The sequence below is a fragment of the Dipodomys merriami genome, unplaced genomic scaffold, assembly GCF_024711535.1.
Source record: "Dipodomys merriami isolate MVZ:Mamm:240054 unplaced genomic scaffold, mDipMer1.0.p SCAF_1361, whole genome shotgun sequence".
In the NCBI taxonomy this organism is placed as follows: Eukaryota; Metazoa; Chordata; class Mammalia; order Rodentia; family Heteromyidae; genus Dipodomys; species Dipodomys merriami.
In genome coordinates, this window is record NW_027202673.1 from 62,463 (window position 1) to 88,028 (window position 25,566).

The window sequence follows — 25,566 nt, forward strand, 5'->3', positions numbered from 1 at the left end:
ACTTATTTATTTTTTTACCTTGCTGTACTTTATTTCCCTGTATTAGTTCACAAATTAACAAAATCAGCTAAGGACCTATTTACATAAAATTCATCATGTTTCTCTAAAATCTACTCTCTTTTTGGAAGCCTGCTTTTATTTGTCCCAAAAGTAAATTATTCAGGAAGTCAATTCATCACTCTCAAGTCTATAGTATTAGATGATTGTTTAGGTTCCTCCTAGCAATATGATTTTTTGAAATCCTGCATCAAGCAATATATTTCTTTCACTAGAAGAGAAACCTCTGTCAAACAATTAATAATAGCTTATTCTCCTCCTGGCATTCATCTGTAGTTTTATTTTCTTCATATATTTCATGATCTCTCTGTGTATGCCAAAGTCTGCGCTTAGCATGTGTATACCATTCATAGATACTGAAATTGCTTTTGAATAAATAATGTTCACACTGACTATCTTGAAAAAGAAGAATTGGTTTCTTAGCACTTTAGGTAAGAACTTGAGGGAAAGAAACAAAAGGAAAAGTGAGGAACAACTCAACACATAGATTCAAATGAAACAAAACAACCCAAGAAAACAAAAATTAATTCAGTACTCAAAAACCTGCAGGAAATGAAAGATTTAAAAAAAATCAGCTATGACAAGCTTATGAAATTCGTGACTACATGGGAGTGCACTGTTTAGAGGATAGTGGCTAAAGGCCAGACTGAACATAAAGTTCTGTACACAATGCCATGCACCTGTTATTCTAAATTCCAGGAAGAATAACATCAAGTGCCCTGAGACCAAGTTCATACACTAGTAAGAAGCCAGTTTCTAGATGAAAAATAATCAGGATAACTTAGGGAGGGCTGGGGGCATGAAAAAGTGGTAAGAACATCCATTTAAGGGGCACAAAACACTCAATCAAACTATAGTATTAGGGGTAAAAAAGTTATGATTTAAATAATTAGAACAATTGTAGTACTTGAGTATTTGAGTGGAGAAAAATCCATTAGAGAGATAGAATGAACCCACTTTCCAATGCTACTTTAGTGGTAATGTTTAGTGGTACTTGAGACAAAACAGAGTTACCTTGCAAATGAGCATGGATGTACATTTGGATGATGGAAATACTCTACTTATAGAGGTGTAAATTAGATTTTTTGGATAGATTGTAGTTCTTGAACTAAGAGCCTGGGTGATGTCCTTGAGCTTTTTCTCTCAAGGTTACCACTCTAATACTTTGAGCCACAGTTCCAATTCTGATTTTCTGTTGGTTGTTTGGAGATAAAAGGCTCATGGACTTTCCTGCCCACGATGGCTTCAAACCATGATCTTCAGATCTTATCCTCCTGTGTAACCAGGATTCCAGGCATGAGCTGTCGACGTTTTTAATAATTCAGTAAATTGTATAGTTACAGAAGTTATAAATTATCATTGTAACCTGTGTAATATAGGTGTATGTATAGATCAATGCATACAGTTAGAAATATATTGACATATTTTGCATCTACAGTAGATTTATGAAATCATCCTTCATTATAAAATAAAATGGAAACAAATTTTATAAGGAGAAAAACAAAGGGAATTGTTACACGTTACTACTTGTTGAATGGAAGATGAATTGTGAGAATCAGTTTGGGAAAACCATCTCTACTTTAATAAAATGGATAATTGCTATTAATTTCAATCAACTTTGGTGGGGGGGAGTATTGGATGAGGGGGCGGGCAGAGGCTGGGAACGGATGTGAAGGGTAAACAAAGAGGAGGCTGCAATTCTTGATAAGAAATGTACTCATTATCTTGCCCATGTAATTGTAACTCCTCTGTACACTATGTTCACCAATAAAATAAAATAAAATAAAAAAGAAATAAAAAAGAAAAATGTGTAGGGAAAAGTTATATAAAGATCCATTACACGTAAATCATGATTTATTGAATGGAAATTCCCTTGTAAAACTAGTTAAGATAATAAAAATATAATTAAAAACAATGGAGACATCTAATCTTAAACTGTGTTCTCTTAAACCATGAGTCAATATAATAGTTTCCTCCTCAGAAATTTTCTTTGCAGGTATTTTCCTCATAGTGACAGAAAAATGATCAATGCAATATCAATACATCACATTGCACATCAGAAAGAGACACAATAAAAATCACAGTAAAATGTTAGAATTCACCACATGATAAAATAACAGGCAGAATGTGCCAAATGCTAATTGATTATTTTTCAAAGTACTTTACCGATGGTATCTAATTTAATCCTCAGAATAATTCCAAAAAGTGGAACTACTTACATGTTTAATTCTCAGATGATCATATTGAAGTCTTCAGAGTTGTAATTACTAGTACAACATTGCACACATGGTAAGTGTTAGCCTGAGGTCCATCCCCGACTGTATCAATTAACCTCATTCTATTTTATGACTAATATTCTAGGAAAAATTCCCAGAATTATTGTGTACACTCATAATATTTCAGTTTATCTTTGTTAGAAAATAGGGAACTGTAATATGAAAACTCAAAGTTCAGAATCAATGCATACCTCCCTGGTGAAAGGACCTGCTAAAGTATAACATTCTTGATTTCTAGGTCAAAATAGCAGAAATGATATTCTATCCCTTCACTCAACACTGCACTGCCTGGGGACCCTAACTCTGTTTAACACTGTCTTACTGAAAGAATGAACTCCCCAATTCCTGATGGAAACAGACTGCAGGTCTTATGGACCAATCATTTCCACATTGTAGCTCAACTAAGTTGTTTACCATTAGAAGTATTTTGATTGCTTTTTATACCCTACATTTTGAGACAAAGGTACTACTTTAAAATGCTGTTAAAGCAACACTGATATAAAAATCACCTTTGACCCCAGATAAATAATTTACCTTTCATGTACCCAAAAATGCAGTCTGACCTATTATTAATATTAACAATGAGAGGATAAAAAATCATAGACAACAAGGCCTAAGCATGAATTAAAGCCTCTCCAACTTGTGAATACAATTGGTTTAAAAAGACATTAAGGGCTGGGAAGGTGGCTCAGTGGTAGAGCGCTTGCCTTGCATGCATGAAGCCCTGGGTTCGATTCCTCAGCACCACATAAGCAAAAAGAAAAAAAAACCGCAAGTGGTGCTGTGGCTCAAGTGGAAGACCGCTAGCCTTGAACTGAAGAGCTGAGGGAGAGCGCCCAGGCCCAGAGTTCAGGCCCCACTACCAGACTCCCCCACCCCCGAAAAAAATATATCAATACTACTATATTTGTTCAAAATTTCTCACGATACTAAAGATTCAATTGTAAACTGTTAACACTTGAAAATAACTCATTTTCTTGGAAGTAGGAAACAAAACACAAGATTAATCCTAATAATTTTCAAAGACATTTATTTATACTACAAATTCACTCTTATAACTACAAAGATTCTAAAAATAACTGAAGCATAGTGTCACGAAGGCCATAATTTAACTTCATCATATACATTCAAAGGACTTTGCTAATAGAAAATAAATTTATACTAATAATTAGCTCACCCAACTCACTTCCATTCTTTTATTCTATATCTTTTATTTTCATAGAAACTGGCTTTTCATAAAATGATGCATAAAAAGCCTATATACCCACTTATATTTTCAGATTTTAACAATGTTTATTTCAGAAATGTCTTTAGCTGTATAGTCAATGAACTGAAATAACACTAAAATATTCAAAGGTTTTTCCGAAATTGCAAGACTCGCTCTGGGATATTATTTACATTGGAAAGGATATTCAAAAAGCCTTATTTGTTAAAGTTGTGATAGTTACTCCCACAAAAATACTATTAATGAAGAAACCTTCGTATGTATAATACAACTTCAAATGCATCCACAATCTGGAGGTGACACATGCTTTTTGTTTGTTTTTGCAATGTATATCTAATAAACATATCCACAATACTGATTTTCAGTCAATATGATGGGATATTCAAACCTAAAAAATAAGGGGTTTATTATCTTAGTGTGAATAGATACAATCTTACAAAGAAAGTTATTTTCAGCAGAAATCCGGAAAGAGTTTATCCACCTTGAGTTCCACAGGAATAACCAGACAGTAATACCTATTTGGTCAAGTTGGTCAAAATTATGAGTATATCTTAAAATTATATCTCATTTAAGAGGTGAAATACATATTTTGTACTGACAGTCATCTTACAGCAATAACTTACTACCTAATTATATGTGTATCTTCTTTCCTAGCATATACTAAGAGTTGAAAGTGATCTCTTTTATCTAACTTAATGGTGTAAATGCTTTGATTATGATGATGTTATTATTTGACAAATAAAATGTACAGAAGGGTGGTTCCACTGAAATGACAGGACAGAAGAGTGATAAATAACAATATTGCAACATAGCTCTATTCAGCCTCACTCTGTCCACATTGGCAAGCAACATTGCAACCGCACACACACACACACACACACACACACACACACACATGTGCGCACATGTACACACACATATACATGAATGCCAAATTCAGGGTTTATTGTACATAAAAGTTCAATTAAAATATTAGTGATTAGGAAAAATGATAATTTGACTTATTACAAAATAATACATATTCTAATCACCACGGTTGTTACATTTTACCTGTCTCTCCACATGTGACCACTTAATTTATTTTTAGTTCATTCATTTATTCATCATTCATTAGTTTGGTGCCAATACTGGAGCTTGAACTCAAGGCTTGGCTCTGTCCCAGAATTTGTTATGTTTTTGTTTTAGTTTTCTCAATGCTAGCATTTTACTGCTTATACTACAGCTCCATTTCTAGCTTTTGCTGGTTACTTTCAAACCAGAATCTAATGGACTTTTTTGTCTGGTTTCAAAGCACAGTCATCAGATTTCGTCTTTCTGATTAGGTAGGATTAAAGACCTGAGTCACCCGTGTGGCTCTTAATTTTTCCTGTACATATGTAATGCACATACTTAGATAGTAATTTAAAACTGAGAACATAGAAGCAAGATGTACAGTGATGATATTGTCCTGTCAGAAATTCAAATTAGTAATGTAAATTTCTTCTTAAGACCATACACAAAAAATACTTAAGAAGAAATCTGATGTTGTGTGTGTATATGTGCGTGCATGTGTGTGTGTGTGTGTGCTGTTGCAATATGTTCCACATATAAGCACTGTGCAGCGGTGTCCAGCCATTCACAGTTATTGCATGAATATCTGCCTTGAGATACCAACTCATGGGCAATGTCTAGGTGTCCACTCTAGGCTTCGCGATGAAGAGGGGTATACTCATCCTCATCCCTAGTATTCATATAAGTGGCCTTTTTGGAAAGTACTCTCCACACTGTAGTAAGCTGCAAGACAAGCACTCTACCACTAAGCCACCTTCCCAGCCCAAGGATTAAGATTCTTGCCTGTAATTTAGTCAAAGCTATGTCTCATTACGTAGGCGACTAAAAATGTATTTACTAATTTCAAGTAAATACATAAATTCTATTTCCATCTCTTTTAAAAAATAAAAAAATTGTTTGCTCTGTAAATTGATTAGATGCATGGATTTTGTGGCTAGCTATGTCATTTCACATATGTATCTCTTTTCCTCTTTCTCTTTCATGGTTCTCATAGACAATATGGTTGCTCCATAATTATCCTAATTTATTTTGCTTTTATATTTTTAGTTTCATCATTTCACTTTCTGCTCTGTCATTTCCCAGAACAGCACCACATAAACAGAAAAATCCAGAAGTGGTTCTGTGGCTCAAGTTGTACAGCTCTTGCCTTGATTTGAAGAGCTAAAGGAGAGTGCCCAGGCCGAGTTCAGGCCCCACAACTAATTTAAAAAAAGAATCTAAATACTTGATAATTCTACTAACAGATCTGACTGAAATCAGTTGAATCACACTTTTCCTGTACAATGAAGGAATAGGTCCAGGCTAGGAAAACAGCTACAGAAGGCAGGCAGATTGTATCTGTGACAAAACTTTGTGGAAAATGGAATCGAGGATTACTTACTGGTGATTCACTTGCACTTGAAGCATGATTCTCAACTATTGCTTGCTGATTCTGAACTATTGCTTTGATCATTATATTTTCCAAGAAGAAAAAGTGAAATTTAATTGGTAGTAAAGGACTACTAATACATTTTGACTTCTCATTAAGCATCTTCAATCATCAAAATCACTTGAAGGCAATAGACAGGCCTATTTTTAGATGAAAACAAGTGTCTTTAAAAAAGCAAAAATTTAGGTAGTCATACCAAGGACTTCTATTTTACTACTGCATTATACATTTTTTCTAATGTTGGATACCAACATTAGAAAGCTACTAGAAAGCTCTTAAAGCCCATATGTTGAATAGTGAGTTCTCTTACACTATAACATGATATTTCCCAAATCATTTACAAAGAAGGCATTGTATCCTATTTTCTCATTCCTAGAATAAGCTGCACATGAAGACACCAAGGGTGCTCATGTTCAGACAAGGAACAAGATGAAAAAGTGAGGAATGGTATCAATTTCAAGAAAAAAATGAAGTAGGATCCAAGCAAATTTCTTCTTTGGGATGCCGAAATTAATCTGCTTACTATGGTGTGAAGACTACTTTCCAAAAAGGCCACCCAGATGAATACTAGGGATGAGGATGAGTATACCCCTCTTCATATGGAAGCCTAGAGTGGACATTTAGACATTGTCCATGAGTTGGTAGCTCAAGGCAGATATTCATGCAATAACTCTGAATGGCTGACACCCCAGCACAGTGCTTATATGTGGAATAATACCAGAGTGGCAGATGCCAATCCCCAAATTAAAGGCCTCTTGTCCTCCTTGCATGTTGCTGCTGGGAATAGAAATCGAAAAGATACTCTGTTGAACCATTATATCAAACCAGGTTTGAAGAACAGCTTGGAAGAAACTGCATTTAATATTGCCAAAAGGATAAGTATGTATCACTACCTCTTTGAAGTTGTGGAAGGTTGTACAAATTTTTCGCATGAGTCGTAATGGTTTGGTTAAGTTTCTTAAATTTCAAAAATGCCAGTCCATCCTTTGTGGCCCTACGAATTTTTTCACAATAAAAAGCAACAGCAATATCTTACTTTAAAAATTCATGGATTCCATGGTATTCTTCCAAGTGAATTGCCTGACTCTGATGTCAAAATGCATTCAAGAGTTTTTTGTATACATCTATAATGATTTCTGCAGAGTTTGTGATTTTTTTAATCAGAAATAATTTTAACTTATCTGTTGAAATGGTGCTTTTGTGAAAAAAGTATATCTATGTTTGTACAATATCCATAATCTATTTCATTCGCTCCTAGATATAATACTTTGAATTCTACATTTTTATATAATGTATAGTTTCATTAATAAATGTGTCCTTTCAGATTGCATTCCATATAGAAGAAGTTTAAGATTCCTTTTTTTCCTAGGTCCTTATATTATTTTATTTCTTTGGGATAACATGACAATGTTATGTAATTTCAGTTTTGTAAAGGTTATGCTATGTAAAGGCCTTTCTAAGGTGAAGATTTAATACACTGATGTCAAACTAACCTTTAATTCTATGAATTACATGTATTGTTACACTTGTATTTTTATAATCAACTTTTTAATAACTGTTTTTATATTTCTTGCATCAGAAGAATGAAAAACATAGAATACTTCACAAATTTTCATATACTCCTTGTGCAAGTGCCATGTTAATCTCTGTATTATTGTAATTTGGGTAGACCTGCTGCTGAAGCATGAAGTACCCTATAAATTTAAGTACTTAATGATGCAATCTTTACACAGGCATATATCCATGGTTGCCTATTTGTAACAAGGAACACTTATTGTTCCTTAAAATGTGATTGATCTTATTTCTCTAAAATTCTGTGTATAGTGGAAAAGCTTATATCATTTGGCCGATTGCTCATATTTACAATTTTTTTGTCAATGACTATTTTGTCGTTTTCATTTTAAATTTGATCATACTTTGAAGCCTTTAAAGCTAAGTCCAAAGGTGATGGCTTTTCAAGTACTTATTTATCAACTGAGTTAGCTTTGTAGAGCTAATGGATTCAAAGTAAGCCTTGCTTGAGAGCTACTTCTAAACTTCTGCAGCATAAAATTTCCCAAATAAGGTCTTGCTGGGACAAATGTCTACCTGAACCTTTACCCTTCTTCCTTGTAGGAACAGACCAACCAGAATATCTTACCCTGACAGCATAGATTGTCTTACTGGAACAAAACTAATCTTAGTTACAAGGGATCATAGAGAGATGAACAGTTCAGACAGAATTGTTCAGAATAGAAGGTATTTTATCAAAATATAATTGTTTATTATACTTATCATTTCAAAAGTAGCTAAAGCCAAGAAGGTGAAATAATTTTCATATTCATGATTACCTACTGTCCTGGCCTGTCTATCATCCAACCAGGCAGGAACTTACACTACTGACTCTCTATCACCAAATATTTCCATAGCTCCTGGAAAAGTCCATATGTTTCTCCTCGATATTAGGCCTTAAATTGGTAATGTTTTAATCACATTGTTTCCTCTTGCCTCTAGGCTGTAAATCTACAAATGGTAAAGCTTTAAGTCTAACTCTACCAAACACTGAGGTAGAGATAATGGAAGAATACTTTGAAACAGAGTTGCCTTTGATTCCCTAACCACAACACAACAATGCAAAACAATTTTTATATTATATATACTTATAAATTTTATATTTATAAATATAAAGTATGTGCTGATTTTAAATTTCACACAGTAAATATTACTAGAATTGATAATTTGACAAATATATTGAAACTTATTCCGATAAATAGAATGGAATATAAATAATTAGATTTAGGATATATATTAGAATATAAAAAGTATCAATGCAATATCTTCGGTATAAACTTGTGATACGTTCTATGTGTTCGTTATCTTCTGAATTCACATGGTAAAATAACAGTATTGTTTTCTGCTAATCTATAATGGATTTTACTCTGATGCTCTGTTTATTGTTTTAACTCGCTGGTCCCAAAGTGTTTTTCTCCATATTTCTGAAGCATTCTTACTGATTATACCCAAATTTTGCTGATATGATGTCTAAAAGCTATTATGCTTCTGAAGTATCCACGGATCCGAGGATACCAGTTCCTAGTTATCTGTATCATCAGATAACAAGGGCAAGACTTCTCACATAGGCCCATGCAACATGCCAACAGAAAATAATTGAAGACATCTCAATTTCTCATTTCCTATAATATTTCAGGACCCCAGTTGCTTACAAGATTTAGCAGAATTCAATTGTGAACTGCAAGGCAAGTTAAAATGAAAGATGAGATCACAAAATCTGAGAGAAAGTACTATAATTCAAACTTTCAATTTACAGATGATCAGCCCATATGAGTCAACAAAATTACAAATGAACAAGATTATTTTTAATACCCCTCTCCTAATGATTAATGAAAGATTTTAGTGAAGCCAAAAAATAGTTTTTGTAATGATAAATCCATAAGTGGCCTACCAAGGCTAGGAATACCTGATTTAGAGGTCAAATATAATTTAGAAAAACATTAATTGAGAAGATCCTTAGTGCTTCAAAACACTGGTACTTCAGTAAAATGAGGTTCTGTAGTATAAAAAAATGTTGTCATTCTCAAACCAAAGATAACCTATATTTAATCTCCTGAAAGTATATTCACTTTCAAATAAACTACTTAAAATCACATTTGCCAAAATAGCACTTGACAAGTAGATGATAGTGATATTACAAGGATTTCAAGTGTAGGGAGCTAGTTACAATAGAGTTGATTTACGTACTCAGCACCAATAGCAAACAAGTTCAACCATTCATCCAAGTGTAGAAATAGTACTCCCCACCATTTGTGTTGTTCAGTAGGTGCCTTCCAGAAATGTGTTAAATATATCAGCCTCCCATATTTCAAACCCAAATATTAGCTAATAAAGTAAATTTTATCACATAAGAAGGTACATTTTAAAAAGTCACTAATAGTTGCCTTATCATGTGTTGTTTTATATTTTCCCTATCTGTCTAACATAGTAAGAAATATGACTTTAAGTTTTGAATATCGGTACTGATGAGAGATGTGACAAAATAAAATCTGTCTTTTATTTGTGTCATATTCCTCTAAGTAGTAAATTTTAGTTTTCTTCTTTTTCCAAAACTTATAGGTAGTAGAAAAAATTATCCTATGTAAAATAAAATAATCATACACCATTTTACAAAGCAATTTATAAAAACTGGTAGTTATAAATAAATTCTAAGCCATTTTTAAATTTTCTTGTTGACTAAAGATTAATCTTCCAAATGAACTAGAATAAAATCATGTCTAAGTGCTTCACATATCCAGTCTTGCAAATTGTTATTGCAGATGAATGAATTATGGAAATATAAGCTGAAATCAGTTCAAGTATATGTGGGAGAGAAAATCCATGGAATGTATATAAATGTTTCAAAGTATTAACAGGCAGTTTAACAGAATGACTATCAGGAAATTGAAACCAGAGAGGAACAATAGTAAAGAAATAGAATGAATGAAAAATGGAACAAGGGGCAAGTACAGCTAGAATACTCAATGTACATATGTAATGAAGGAAGTGCTAAATCTGAACTCAATCTTGGAAAAAGAGTTGGTTGACATTGATAGAAGGAGTGACTCTGATCCAGGAGAATTAGACAATTAGATGGACATATTTAATTGTAAAACACTTGCACAACCTTTTGAAATTCAGTTAAAAAAACAACAAACAAAAACACACAATAATGACAACCAAACAGCAATCTCTAGAGAGTATGAACATGACCTCTCAAAATTTTAAGCAGTTAATGAAGGGCAGTCTTTGGAAAAGCAAACAATCTGTTCAAAGAGGGCATTTTGGGGTAGGGGAGAATTTTGACCAGATTTAGAAAGATTGTCTAAGGTTATAAATCACCTATATCTTCTGCAAATATTTTCTTCTGCTAGTGCTCTTTGTCTGAACTGGATACTCCAGTCCTGAGTCACACTTGATAGCTTGTGAAGACAGAATGGAAGAAACAAGATCAAGAACCTATTTCTCCACTGGAGAGAAAACAGTCCTCTCTGTTTTCTCTCAATCTCCTCACTACTCCATTTTCATACTTTTAATAAAGTCAAGTGATTTTGAATTATATCTTTTCTTCTTTGTTCTCACAAAGTAATTGTTCAAAATAATTCATTAAATATTATTTGCCATTATTTTCTATCATGCTGTTTACTTTTTCAAGCGAGTCCATTAAACTTCCCCTTTTCATTTGGTTGCCACGAAAATCCAACAACTGTGTTAATGAGGACCAACGCTAATGCAAAACTTTGTCTACAAAAATCCAGTCCAAGAAAATATAATCACAAATATTTAGCTATAATTTTTTTCTTTTTTTTTTAACCTTGAAATCTTCTTGTGTCTAAAGTGCCCACAAAAATAAGTATTCCACCACTTTTTGGTTCAATCACTTCTAACCTCAAAGATATTTTGCTAACAAGATGCTTAGAGGAAACCTAAGAATACTCCACTTTTATCTTCTCTCTTAAAACTTTTATCTTCTTTCTTAAGAATCTCTTTAGATACAATATCAGGAACAGTGAAGTTATTCTTTGCAAAATTATTTCAATAGGTTATTTTCCTCTTGGTCTTGTATTTGCTCAACAAGATGTATGGAGAAGAATAGAGTTAAATCACCAATTCCTTGGATGATATTGTCTGTTACAAAGGACAATACTTCTATGTCCTACTTCTATGTCCTCTTCTTAGCTCTTGCCTGATTTCCAATTAATCACAGGTTCTTGGCTTCAATTCTAGTGAAGCTGAAGCACTATAAGGCTTCCCCCACTGCTACATCTTCATGGTTTCTCTTTGACAACTCTTTTATTTGGAGGTGGAATTTATTTTCATGTCTTGATTCAATTTGTTCTGCATTATACTGAGCCAAATAAGCTCTGTAAAATCACTTTAGGTAGCAAAAAGATTAACACAATCTATATCACTATATAAAATAGTTTTGGCCCCCTCCAGTGCTGAAACCAAAACGCTTAGCTAGGGCTTCTAATGACGTGTTTTCTTACCTTTTCTATTTGCTCGATTCTTTTCTGATCCCCAAACTTTTGGGCTTATGTAATAAGAGAAGTTTTCACTATCTCATGTTAATAAGGATATTATATTTTTGAGCTACTTAGAAATGTGAAATCATTGAAGTATCCAATCAGATTTTTTTCTGTGTTTCAGTGCTTCACGTGCAAAGACATTGTGGAAAGTATTAAAACAGAGAAGTGTAAACTCAATACGTTCTTTCATTGTGCAGGACACTTTCTCCCTAAATATTTTGACCCAAATAATCTTTTTAAGAGAATTACTGTTTAGTAATCAAAGGTCAATTCTCAAATTTTGATGTCTTATTTAAAAAAAAAAACTTTGAATTTAAATTCCAATACAACCTTTTTTCACACAGTAAGAGTATATTTCCTGGGTAAGGACAATTCTCATGGGAACCTATACAGGATTTACAACAAGGTTTGAGAGGTTTGTTTGTTTACTGTGAAAATGAGCCACCTTACCCACATTGCTCCCTCTTAGCTAAGTCTCCATGGATTTCTTTGCATGAAAGCCTATTTTCCCAGGAAATTTTAAATTTTCTTAATAGGCTAAGTTAAAAGTTAGAACAATTAAAATTTACCTGCCATAATTTTAAAACTCTTTTGGAATTCCTTTATCAGAATCTCAAATTTACCAATCCTAATTCCACGTTTATCATCAAAAGCAGTTAACATGTTGTTTTCATGATATAGTATCCATGAAACTATTATTTTCCAGTGGTTTTGTTACGCATATATATGAAGGTATAAGCTGATGCTGAGCAAAATGAACTCCAAGATATGGAAAGAGATATTTATTTGCAGTTGTTGTTTTTAATGTACTATGTGATTTCTATTTTCCTTGGGTTTTTCCCCTATGGTATAACTCCTACTGTGTTTGAATTTGGTACCCTGTGTATTGTGTATACATTTACCTTAATTAGGGAAGGGAAGAGAAACAACAAAATGGCGAGATAAAGGACAAAAAGCAAACCAATGCAATAGCAATACTCAGGAGACAATATGTTGGAAATGTACATTACAACGTGTGAGGGGTTTGGGTATGAAGGAAAAACGTGAGAAAAAATGAGAGAGGGCATAACAAGTTTGAAAAGTTATGTATTCACTGCCTTACCATTGCTAACCCACTGCACATCACTTTCACATTAAAATTAAATTTAAAAAATAGCCTGCATGAAATAAATTTTCACTGTATTGGTATAGTAAATATTATTCTTTATGTAGTAACTTTTTAAAAATTCAGTACTATTGCCATATAATTTGAATTAATTACCCCTTCTTTATCAGAGGGCCATCAACTTGAATGTTATCCAACTAGATAATTTATTCACAATATACTTGCCAATATTTTCAGAAAAGAATAAATTAGTACTTTCTCATACTAAAACCGAAAACCATTTAATTCTATGGAAACCCATAACTTTTAAAAGTAAATAAGTTGTTAAGAGGACAGAATATGTGTGTTCTTCAAAATTCCTATGACTAATAACTACTCACTTTCAAATTCTCAACATTCCATACCTGAGAGATTCAAAATAGTACCTGTTTGCATTTTATGTAATTCTGCAATAGATGCATTTTCCAATGGGGTGTTACAGATTGAGAAGTGAACAGAAAAATAGCCACATTCTGGTATAGGATAAAAGTATAAAGCACCGGTTATAATTAATTCTTCAAGAGTAAGCAATTGTTTATCAGATTAAGCTATTATTTCTATGACCATCAATCCCAAAATTTATGACCTAAAGTCATCCTAGACCAACAGTTTCCAACTTGTAGGGTGCACCTCAAAATTCCCTTAATTCACATCACAAATAGCTTATCTCTATTGGGAAAAATATTACACCTTGCTAATGTGATGCCCTCCGTGTTCTGGAAAGAACACCACAAAGTACTGGGTTGCATCATTTTTCCTCCACTGGTATTCTTGCAAATATTATTTATATTTATACTTTTTTTACTATCATAGATATTCAGGATGCTAAGATTGGAAGATTACAGTTGAAAGCCCACCCAGGCAGGAAGGTTCCCTAGATTTTTATCTCCAATAAACTTCTCAGCAAAAGCCAGACACAAGTGGTACTGAGGTTGAAGTGGTAGGGCACAAGCCTTGAGCTTAACAGGCTCAGAGACAGTGTCCAGGTCCAGAGTTCAAGCCCTATGACAAAGCAATAAAACAAAAACAAAAATAAAAACAAACCCAAATCCTAGCATTTTTCTCACTGTATACAGAGGCACGTAATTAAGGAAATTGCTTCCTGTGTTACATACAGGTAGAAGAAAGAAGAGGTCACACAATTATTCTATTCATACCATGTTATATTAAAGCCTCAAAAATTGCTTTTTCTAAATTTATAAATTAATATCATCAATTTCTTGGCAACTCTGTCTAAATTATTCACATTATCATTTTCTACATTAACAGTTAGAATTATCTATTAACTGAGTTCTAATTATAACTCGCTTGAAACAATATGCTAGGTAAATAGAATGCAAGAAACATCTGAAAATTTGTCAATTAAACCCTCTACCTAAAAAGAATTTTGTAGTATCCTATAGAATATGAAATTACAAATGAAACCAAAGTATTTTTTGAAGTCTAAACTCCAATTTAGCAAGATCTATAAAGACCTACATTAGGTGATCTTTGCTATTCCTCCAGGCTTAAGCTTTGGAATCCTTCATCCTCTCCTTGGAATCTAACAGAATGATGATTACGTACTTTTTCAAATTTTGGATGGGAATCATGAACCACTTTGCATCTAGGAATGTTCTGTAATGAAGAGCGCATTTAAAACACAACTGAGGAGGGGCTGGGAAGGTGGCTTAGTGGTAGAGCACTTGCCTCAAATGCATGAGGCCCTGGGTTCAATTCCTCAGCACAACATAAGCAAAAAGGAAAAAAAGCTGAAAGTGGCGCTGTGGCTCAAGTGGTAGAGCACTAGCCTTGACCTGAAGAGATGAGGGACAGTGCCCAGGCCCAGAGTTCAGGCCCCAAAACCTGAACCAAAAAAAAAAAAAATTAAAAAAGAGTTAAAAAAATAAAAAATAAAATAAAACACAACTGAGGATTATATACCAGTTGTATTTCAATAGAAAACTTGGCTTCTCAAAACATAATGAAAAAATTAGCCCAAATTTCCAACTGTGTATTCCTTTCTTGTTTGGTTTGTTTTATTAAGACAAAATTATACTACCTGGTCCAGCGAAGTTATCAGTAGTAATTCCAGTCTCTAATCTCCTGTCAGTTTGAGTGCTAGAATTCAAGGCTTGTATCACATTGCCCCACCATAGTTTCTTGGTTTATTTCTTTATCTGTTTGTTTGTTTATTTATTTATTTTTGGGTCCGGTAATGGGTCCTGAACTTTGGGCCTGGATGCTGTCCCTCAGCTCTTCAGCTCAAGGCTAGTGCTCTAACACTTGAGCCACAGAGCCACTTCTGGCTTTTTTCTTTTTGCTTATGTGATGCTGAGGAATCAAACCCAGGGCTTCATGCATGCAAGGCAAGCACTCTACCACTGAGCCACCTTCCCAGCCCCTTCTTGGTTTATTTAATCTAGATACAGACTATCAATTCTGAACTTATCCAGTGATATTATCCACTAGACTTCTCAGACTGTTCATGCACTATTTTCAAAGATGTTCTAACATTTGACACAGGGTATGAACATTTTCAAATGCACCTGCCTGGTCTCTGATTCATTCCTCCATGGATCCTATCCCTTTAATATTGATTACTTGACTCTCTTACTATCTCTGGTCCCTACTTATGTAATATTCTCAAACTTTTTTGAAGAAAGTTCACTTTAGGATTTTCTAATTTTAAAAATTACCACATGATTCTAGTCTCACTCAGGACATACTTTCTATTGTTTTCTAACTTTTCTACATATTCTGAGAGTTGCTTCATTTGTGTATATGTGTGTGCACATATAAGTGTGTTTATGTTTATATGTATGTATGCAAAAGCCTCAAGCTCTTATTCATCATTCTTGCTCATGACTGTTATTCCATCACCTGAGCCATTCTTCCAATCTAGCTTTTGGCTGGTTAATTATAGATAGTGTCTCAAACACTGTTCTGCCCAGGCTGGATGCAATCTGAACTTCCCAGACTCCTTTACATACTTAGGTTTAATTTATCCAGTAGAAACAACTTTTAAGCTACAAACATTTTTGTGAGTGTAAAGTCTAAGCTGTAGCCCAGATTTTTAACTCAAGAATTCATATAATGATAGATGAACATACACATTACATATGTTGAATGTACACTGTTAGAAATGTGATCCTAAGCTGGGTGGTGGTGAGATCTGAGGATTGGGGTTCAAAGGCAGCCCAGGTAGGAAAGTCCAGGAGACTCTTTTCTCCAATTTACTGCAAGAAAACTGGAAGCCGCACTGTGGCTAAAGTGGTAGAGCATTAGCCTTGAGCAGAATAGCAGAGGGACAGTGCCCAGGCCCAGAATTCAAGTGCCAAGACCACCACCAACAAAAAATATATAAGTAAAGGAAAGAAAAAATGTGATCTTATCCATCAGTTGATGGCTAGTATAATCCCTGCTCTCTCAAGATGGAATTTTTTCCTTATTAAATCCATGCTCTTATATCTGACTTGCATTGGAAACAGAATTATTCTTCCATTCTAATTTCTACAAAGTTGTGTCATTAGCAAGCGTGATTAGGAAGGGAGTGGCCTCATACTTCGGGTTCCACGTAGGAGTAATGCTTTCTCTATATCACTCTCATAAATCTACATACTGGACTTGGCTTTATTATTTCAATGTGGTCTTATTTGTAGAGTCTTCTATAGTGTATTGAACCCTTATACTTAAACACAGAATTTCCCTTTCTCTTATTATTGCTATAGTTAACACGAGTTAACAAATTCATGTACACTTGGGAAATAATGTGCAGCATATATACTCACAAAAAAATGATCTAGGACCCTTCTTCCTCTTTAAAATTCGCCTTAATTTACAGAGAATTTACAAATTTTGAATTCAATATACTCATGAATAATGTATTTATAAGAAATATAAATTTCATATTTTCTCTTTACTAAGTTGTCTCTGAAATACGTGTTACATCAGGTCCAATGTGTTCTTGTGTAATTTCGGTGAAGCCGGAAATCATTCATTATACCTCAAGCAGCACCATAGATTGTTCCTGGAAGTAACTGTTACTGGATATGGAAACTGATCCCAGTAGAGGAATGGAACATAGAGTATTGACAAAGTTCAAGTTAACTTGTGCTTTCCTTTATACTGTAAAAGAAGAGAATCCGAAGGCTTGAAGGAAACTCTGTCCCTGACTTTTTCTAGTGTGTTTTGACTTATATATAATTTTTCTGTAAACTTCTAGTTGAGAGTATTACAAAAAGATATAATGTGCCATTTGCTGGCCAGCATAGAACAAAAAGAAATAACGTTGTTTTAAATATGTTCTTCTTCAGGGACTGGGAAGTTGGCTCTGTGGTAGTGCACTTGCCTTGCATGCCTGAGGCCCTGGGTTAGGTTCCTCAGCACCACATAAGCAAAAATAAGCCAGAAGTGGTGCTGTGGCTCAAGTAGTAGAGCGCTAGCCTTGAGTTGAAGAGCTGAGGTAAAGTGCCCAGGCCCAGAGTTCAGGCCCAAGACTGGACCCCCCAAAAAAATTCTACTGCAATGAAACAAAGACATGGATGTTTTATAGTGTTTTTTGGATGGATATTTCACCCCGAGATGATTCTTTTGTTGCAGAAGTCAGTTATCAATTACTTTAGTTTGGTCCTGAGTTCTCCAGAGCAATAAGGATTCCAAAAAAGCATCCAGTGCCTATGATCAGCAAAAGGAGCCATTTCTCAGACCAATACTCCTTTAAGGAGGGTCCAATGAAATATCTGTTTTTTTGTTTGCTTTTGTGTTTAGCTTGTGTTGGTTCTGGGGCTTGAACCCAGAGGCTGAACCCTGTCCCTGAACAGTTTTCTTTCCTGCTCACCTACCCCCAGAGCTAGTACTCTACTGCTTGTACCAAAACTCCAATTCTGGCTTTTTGCTGTGTAATTACAAATAAGAGTTTGACAGATGCTCCTGCCAGGTTTGGCTTTAAACTAAGATAGTAAGAAAGCTAAGTGACATCAACTGTATAGACTTCTCTTTTCAAACGAGAAATATTAGATGAAGTTTATTGTAAAGCTAATATTTTACAATTTTTTTCTTTCTTTATTATTGTGAGCATAAGGTACAGAGGAGTTACAATTACATGGGCAAGATAACGAGTACATTTCTTATCAATCATTGTTGCCTCCTCTTTGTTTCCCTTTCCCATCCCTTCCCATATTCCCCCCTCCCCATACCGGATCCTCCCCCACACCAACGTTGTAAAGTTCGTTTTTCGACATAACGACTTGTACATCTCATTGTTGAAATGGGTCCACCTGTATCCCTAGTTAAATGATTTGTTTTTAGAGCATATGCCCAGAAAAGAATCCATAACATTACTCAGCAAAAGTTGGTGCACTGAATCATTTTGGAATTTTTTTGTTTGGGAGGATTATTGAACTTGCCATTCCTTTTGGGGAAACTTAAAGTCATATTTCACCTTTTTTGTTGGTTGTGGGGCTTGAACTCTGATCCTGGGTGCTAAGCTAGAGCACCACCTCTGGGTTTCTGGTGGTTAATTGAAGGTTAGGGTCTCGTGGACTTTCCTGACCAGGCTGGCTTTGAACCACAATCCTCTGGTCTCAACCTCCTGAGTAGCTAGGATTACAGGAGTAAACCACCAGCACCTGGCTCATATTTGCATTTATGTGCACTGAATGACACTGTGTAGACAAAGAATGGAAATTTTAACCAAATGATATTGCAGCATTTCAGAAAAATTGAAGTAGCAATAAATATGTCCTCCTTTCCATTTTGTTACATTAATGACTGATGAGCTATGGGACCCTTACATGAGCATCCTCTGCCATCTGTATAGGTGTATTTAGTATCAGGAAATGTTCATAGAGAAATATAGAAAGAATAAGATTTTTAGAAAGCAAAGGAGATAAGGTATGAAAGAATAGCTTAGAAGGAGATACATTTATCACACAGAGATTAAGAGCTAGCCTAAGAGATGTAGAATGTTAAAGGCAATGAGGAACAGCCTAGCTGACAACTAGTTCTACAATAACCAAAAATGGTTCTCAAGAACATTTTCTGGTATACCTTAATTACTATCATTTATTCCTTCTATCTGGAATTATTCCTTATTTTCTTTCCCAACTATTAATTAACCTCTGCATTTTTGGTGCCATAACTGTCCAAAAAGATTTCAAAATCACACATAGCCTACCATTCCCTTTGTGATTAGCAGTTACGACACAAATCCTGGAGTGGTTGAATTTCCAGAATTAAACGTTACCTGACATCTAAGCACATCTCTGGCATTAATTGCTGTGACTTAATGAACAAGACTTTTTTCAACACAGTATCCGCATATAAGTAAAGTACATGAATTAGGAACTGTTGTCAGGGGTCAGTATGGAAGGAGAAATTATATATTCCAAGTGTGGGTTATTTATTTTGCATTTACTAACTGAATGTTTTTGTTTTCTTTTGATTTGATTTGTTTTTGTTCTTTTTGCCAGTAGAGGGGCATAAACTCAGGGGTAGGGAATTTTCCTGACCTTTTTTTTTTCTTGCTCAATGCTAGCTCTCTATCATTTGAGGCACAGCACCACTTCCAGGGTTTTGTGTGTGTGTGTGTGTTACATAGGAATTGAACCCAGGGTTTCATGGATGCTAGGCAAACACCGTACCATGAAGCCACATTCCCGGAGCCCTAAATAACTTTCTTAAGATGGCATTTCATTTTCATTCTGTAACTATATATCATATTTTTGGCCAGGTGCTAGAAAATGATGTAGAAAGCAATACAATACAATAAGTCTAGTAAGGCTGGATGGACAATGAATAACTGTTACCGTCTATCCAGGTAACAGAAGGGCTTATCTCATGGAGCTGTTTCAACAAGCTGAGGAGACAGCTCCTGACCCACAGCCAAACTTGGGTTCCAGCCACATGGCGATGCTGGGCCCCCTCCTCCAGCACCCATTTGACCAGTTCTTGTGAAAGAGAGAGAGAAAAAAGTCAGAATTACAATTAAGTCTGGTGCCAGTGGCTCAGAATTCTAATCCTAACTACACAGGACGCTGAGTTATGAGGATCATGGTTCATAACCAGCCCAGGCAGGAACGTCTGTGAGACTTTCATCTCCAAAGAACCACCAGAAAATCAAAAGTAGTGTTGTGGGCTCAAGTGGTTGAACACTAGCCTTTTGCTGAGGCTTTTGGGAACATCGCCCATGCCTAGAGTTCTAGCCCCACGACTGACAAGAAGTGGACTTCATACCACAAGAAGCGGACTGAATAGCACCCATTGTCCTAGGGAGCATTTTAGCAAAGTCAGGCAGAGCTTCCTCTGAAGTTGAAGTCATAAGTAGGTTACCTGGCTTCTCTCTGCCTTGGTATCTCCAGTTGCAAAACTCAACACAGTGAAGGATCCTCTTCCTCATGGGGATAGGGTAATGATGAGAGAGAGCCATGTTTTGTTTCATAATCCCACATCTGTTGCACAATTAATAACAGGCCCCACCTGAGCCCTTTCTGGCTATCTTCCTGTCATTTCCTCAGAGAATTGCCGAGAACCTTATCTGAAGACTACTCCCTCTGTTCCTAGCCATGCTCCAGAGATCCCTCTGTATAAATCCCTTGTTTCCTCACAACTGTCCTGTGAGGAGAATGAGGTCTGATTGTTACGAACCTACCCAGACCTTCACCTGTGGTCAAGAATCGTCTGCTGTGATTTTTCTGCCTGCTCAAACTGACTTAAGAAACCATTAAACCACAGGAAAATCAAGCACAAATAGACCAGAGTCTCCAACAAGAGACAGGTTAAGAACACAAGGGAGATACAGGATCTTCCCATCCCCCACAAAAAAAAATCAAAGAACTCTTTTTTTGTACCTTTTACAAATTTTTTACTAAAAGTTTTTTATTAATTTTTAATTTTTTACTTTAATTTTTTTCTATTAATTTTTTTCTTCCTCTCATAATTTTATCTCTTTTCAGAAACATTGAAGTAATACCTTGCATTCTCTCAGGCCACAAGGGAAAAAAATTAAAACATAAAAGGAAAAGCCACCAGAGAAAATCCTGTAACACAATGTAACAACACACTGCTGAATCACGAGTGGGTCATTGAAGAGATTAGAAAAGAAATTCAAATGTTGATGGACACACAAATTACCAGCTCCTTTGGGACACACCAAAGGCAGTACTCACAGGCAAGTTTATAGCTGTGAGTTTATACATCAACGAATTGGAGAGATCTGAAACCATCCATTTAATGAGACATCTGAGTCTCCTTGAAAAAGAGCAGCAAGATGATCCCCAATCCAGTAGATGGTAAGAAATAATTAAAATTAAATCAGAATTAAATGAATTAGAATCCAAAAAAAATCATAGAAAGAATCAACAAAACAAAGATTTGTTACTTCCAAAAAATTAACAAAATTGACAGAGTCTTAGCAAATCTTATAAGAAAAAGAAGAGAACACACCCAAATAAACTCAGAGATGAGAATGGAAACATCACCACAGAAACAACCAAGATTCAGAACATTATAAGGGAATACTTCTCAAAACTTTATGCTAATAAGTTTGAGAACTTGGCAGAAATGGACCTTTTCCTAGCAAATATTGACATGCCAAAACTAAACCAAGATGAGTTACACCATCTTAACAGGCCCATATCAAGCATTGAAATAGAAACATCAATAACAAACCTTCCATCTAAGAAAAGCCCAGGATCAGGTGGCTTTACAGCATAATTCTATAAGCCCTTGAAAACACAGCTCACACCAATACTCCTCCAAATCTTCAATGAAATTGAAAGAGAAAGTTCACTGCTGAACTCATTCTATGAAGCCATAATAACCCTCATGCCCAAACCAGGCAGGGACACATCACAGAAAGATAACTATAGACCCATTTATTTGATGAACATTGATGCAAAACTTTTCAACAAAATGTTGGCCAATCAAATTCAACAATTCATCCAAAAAATTCTACACACTGATCAAACAGGATTCATTTCAGGGATGCAAAGCTGGATCAATATACCCAAATCAGTTAATATAATTCAACACATCAACAGGAGCAAAGATAACAACCACCTGGTTATCTCAATAGATGCAGGAAAAGCATTTGACAAGATCCAACGCCCCTTTATGATGATGGTTCTGGAAAAATTAGGAATCCATGGAACTTTCCTCAATGCAATAAAGACTATATATGACAAACCTACAGCCAGCATTATACTTAATGGTGAAAAACTAAAGCCATTTCCTCTTAACTCAGGAACGAGACAAGAAGGTCCAGTCTCGCCACTTCTCTTCAATCTAGTATTAGAATGCCTAGCTACAGGAATAAGACAAGATGCAAACCTAAAGGGGATCCAAATAGGGAAAGAAGAAGTGAAACTCTCCCTCTTTGCAGATGTCATGATATTGTATTTAAAGAATCCAAGAGACTCCACTCCCAAATTACTCAAGCTGATTCAAATCTTTGGCAAAGTATCAGGGTATAAAATTAACCCCTCAAAATCAATGGCTTTTCTGTATACCAACAATGAGAAAAGTGTGGCTGAAATTAGGAAAGCATCTACATTTGTAATATCCCCACAAAAAATAAAATACCTGGGAATTAACCAAAGAAGTGAAGGAACTCTATGATGAAAATTTTAAAAACCTGAAAAAGGAAATTAAAAGAGATCTTAAAAAGTGGCAAAAAATCCCATGCTCATGGATTGGAAAGATAAACATTGTGAAAATTGCAATCCTTCCCAAGGCTCTCTACAAATTCAGTGCGATACCTATCAATATTCCAACCTCATTCTTCAAGGAAATAGAAGAGGCAATTCAATAATTCATAGAGGATAATAAAAGACCGCGAATAGCAAAGCGATCCTCAACAGAAAAAACTGTGCTGGAGGAATATCATACCAAATTTCAAACTCTACTACAAAGCAATTGTAATCAAAACAGCTTGGTAATGGCATAAGAACAGACCTCAGGACCAATGGAATAGAATTGAAAACCCAGAAATGAACCTACAGACATATAGCCAACTACCCTTCAATAAGGGAGCTAAAATAATAGACTGGAAGAAAGACAGCCTCTTCAGTAAAGGGTGCTGGCAAAATTGGTTAACTACTTATAGAAAACTAAAGCTAGATCCGTATATATCACCCTGCACCAGAATCAACTCCAAATGGATCAAAAACCTCGTAGTCAAAGCAGACACTCTGAAAACACTGCAGGATGGAATAGGAGAAATCCTAGGTCTCCTTGGCCCAGGTTGAATTTTTTTTAATAGAGACCCAAAAACACAAGAAATCAAAGAAAGGTTGGACAAATGGGATTGCACGAAGTTGCAGAGCTTCTGCATGGCAAAGGACATAGCTAGCAAGATCAATAGAAAGCCCATGGATTAGGAGAAACTCTTCACTAGCCATACTAGAGACAAGGGTCTCATATCTAAAATATACTTGGAACTCAAAAAATTGAATCCCCCAACAACAAATCCTCAAAGAAACAACTGCCCAATAAATAAGGCTAAAGCCTTACAGAGAAACTTCTCTGAAGAGGAAAGAAGGATGGCCAATAGACAAATGAAGAAATGCTCAACCTCTCTAGCCATAAAAGAAATGCAAATCAAAACAACATCGAGATACCACCACACCCCAGTTAGAATGGCTATACTGAAGAACTCTGATAACAGATTCTGGAGGGGATGTGGACAGAAGGGAACCTTACTTCATTGTTGGTGAGAGTGTAAATTTGTTCAACCTCTTTTGAAAGCTCTATGGAGGTTCCTCAAAGCACTCAACATAGAGCTCCCCTATGATCCAGCAATCCCACTTTTGGGCACTTACCCAAAGGTTTACAAAGAAGACCACACTAAAGCATCCAGCACAACTATGTTTATTGCAGCCTTTTTTTACCATAGCTAAGATATGGAAGCAACCCAGATGCCCTTCAGTAGATGAATGGATCAAAAAATTGGGTTATATATACACAATGGAATTCTATGCCTCCATCAGAATGAATGACATTGCTCTATTTGTTAGGAAATGGAAAGACTTGGAAAAAATTATATTAAGTGAAGTAAGCCAGAACCACAGAAACATAGGTCCCATGTTTTCCCTTATTTGCAATAACTAGTATATATCTGAGTCAAGCATAAAAGTTCAGATAAATACATGTTAGTGAAAAGAACCCTAAGATATCTATTCAATTTTTTTCTTTCATACGATTGTTTCTAGTACATTCATAAGATTTATTTATTTGTTGCTTTTTATATCCCTCCCCCACCGTATAATCCATGCTTTCACTGTATTTGATGTTGTTATAATTTATGGAGGGGAAGGGAAAAAACAAATCGTTGAAATAGGGATTAAAATTGGACCCATTGCAACAATGAGACGTAGAAGTGGTATGTAGAAAATGAACTTGACAACTCTGGTAGGGGGAGGGGGAGGATGGGATGGGAAGGGAAAACAAAGGAGGAGGCTACAATGCTTGATAAAATATGTTCTCATATCTTGCCCATGTAATTTTAACCCCTCTGGATAGTATTTTCACAATTAAAAAAAACTCGGCTGCTGTGGACTAAATGTTTGAGATAATCCATCTAAATCGATGACTGTGCATGTTGCTACATGTCTACCACCCCAACTACAGATGACCGGGCCCGGTGGAGCATACCTGTCACAGATAGGAGGACATCAATCCAGCCCAGCCAGAGCATATAGAGGCTCTGTTTCAGAAATGCCCAAATCAGAAAGGTGGCTTCTCAGAGCCAGGGAGAGGAAACAAGTAGTGGGTCTTGGTGCCCTCAGAGGGGTGTCTGACCCAGGGTAGGGGTGGTTTGGGGGCAGCCACTCACATGTGCTCCTGGGAGAAGTTGCTTGAGGCTGCTCCAGGTGGGGCAAGCGGGAATGGCAGTGGCATTGCAGACACATGTCCTCAGAGAACCAAGGCCATTGACCAAGTTGGGGCTTTACACAGCCTGGCAGGGTGCCATTGCCTGGTTTGAAATTCTGAACCTTGGGAAGGCGGGGAGGGGGCTGGGGACTAGGCAGGCATCTCAATTTCCTTCTATATTCCAGTCGCCTTGAGTGTCTTCTCACCACTCAACCATCTATACCTTCCTCAACTGCTGGTAGTGTTATAAACTAACAGAGGGAATCCTGGTGCTACCAGGCAGCATGGAATGTGGGCGTGGCCGCCATTCTTGTATCTCATTGGTCAGAAAGAACAATGAAAGAATGGGGGTGTGGCCAGAATCCTGTGATGCAAACAGCATGTGCGGAGTCAAGAAGATAGCAGCTCCCCCAGCTCTTTTCCCAGGGAACAATGTCCAATTCAGTTGGAGACAAGAGCGTGACCTGCTTTAGCTG

General features: G+C 35.7%; 1 long non-coding RNA gene and 1 pseudogene across 1 annotated transcript in view; both read right to left on the reverse strand.

Moving 5' to 3' along the window:
* Positions 1-25,296, reverse strand: part of LOC138825251 (uncharacterized) — a 40,739-nt gene extending 15,443 nt beyond the window's left edge. The window contains exon 1 of the long non-coding RNA XR_011371379.1: positions 25,053-25,296. This is a non-coding gene — a long non-coding RNA (uncharacterized lncRNA). The remainder of the gene's footprint in view (positions 1-25,052) is intronic.
* LOC138825253 (U6 spliceosomal RNA) lies at positions 7,624-7,723 on the reverse strand (annotated as a pseudogene).
* Positions 25,297-25,566: the final 270 nt, after the last annotated feature.